The sequence below is a fragment of the Notothenia coriiceps genome, unplaced genomic scaffold (genome assembly GCF_000735185.1).
Source record: "Notothenia coriiceps isolate Sejong01 unplaced genomic scaffold, NC01 NC01_scaffold00024667, whole genome shotgun sequence".
Classification (NCBI taxonomy): Eukaryota; Metazoa; Chordata; class Actinopteri; order Perciformes; family Nototheniidae; genus Notothenia; species Notothenia coriiceps.
Genome location: NW_011357368.1, coordinates 8021436 through 8022444, shown reverse-complemented (window position 1 = coordinate 8022444; position 1009 = coordinate 8021436). Strand labels below are relative to the sequence as shown.

The 1009-nt window shown below is 37.5% G+C and overlaps 2 protein-coding genes across 4 annotated transcripts in view; one reads left to right on the top strand and one right to left on the bottom strand.

The window, feature by feature from the left end:
- topbp1 (DNA topoisomerase II binding protein 1) overlaps window positions 1-1009 on the bottom strand; it is a 976277-nt gene that overhangs the window by 271074 nt on the left and 704194 nt on the right. The window lies entirely within an intron of this gene.
- Window positions 1-1009, top strand: part of nr1h3 (nuclear receptor subfamily 1, group H, member 3) — a 15040-nt gene that overhangs the window by 9612 nt on the left and 4419 nt on the right. The window lies entirely within an intron of this gene.

The window sequence follows — 1009 nt, the reverse complement described above, 5'->3', positions numbered from 1 at the left end:
GAAAAAGGAGGAGGATTGCAACTAAAAAAATAATAATAATAATGAAAACAAAAACAAAACAAAAAGTCAACTTAATATGAATTTCAAGTCCCATTAGTTGACAATTTTTGTATGACAAGTTGTAAAAAAGAGGTTATTTAACTACAAAAGTTTCAGTTACTTATTAGCGTTAATGTTAATAACTGGGTTTATTACCTCTAATACTAAAAACGGTATAAGTAGTCGGGATAGACTATACGGTAAGTACATCTTTTTATTTGTCAAAAAGGATTGTAAAGGAAGAAATTTCACAAAAAAAACAGGGAGGGAGTAGAGGGGAGGAGTCCTGAAGTCAAACTCAAGTAGTTAGGGTAGAAACTCAAGAGTTTTCCTTACTTACTGGACGTCGACCTGCTCCGGCTCATGCGGGACGACTAGCGGTAGTTGTAGAAAAGGCGTCCACTCTTAAGAATTTGATGTTTCGTACGTAAGTTAGGAGTTGCTTTTTACGTACATTTTGTCGATAAGTACAGTAAAAGATACACTCTTACACAGACAATATCAACGAAAAAAGTCTACTTGTCTCTATTTGTACAAGGATAAACAAAAAAAATCTAGCCGGTTTACACGTCCTAGTACCTGACCACCTCTCCGATGTCGTTGGGATGCACCTGCGTGACGCGAGAATATAGTACTATTTCTCTGGTTTACATTCACGACGACAAATGCATTGGGGGGGGAGGACACGGCTGTACAGTCGTATTGGCTGTCAGCAGTAGTGTTGTTGGTGTAACCCAGTACCGACCCCAATGTAACAAAATAAGTTTGACCTCCTCCCTACAATGTCCCAAACCCAGTACAAAAGAAAGATTTGCGTCTATGACTTACATGCATTTAGAAAAAAGAAATTGTAATTGATTTTTGTCTCGACTTCAAGATTTAATATTCATTAAGGACGACTGTAAAACATCCCGCCCTTCAGAGGAGAGTCAAAAATTAAGAACAAATTTACCGAAGGAGTCCTAGTAGA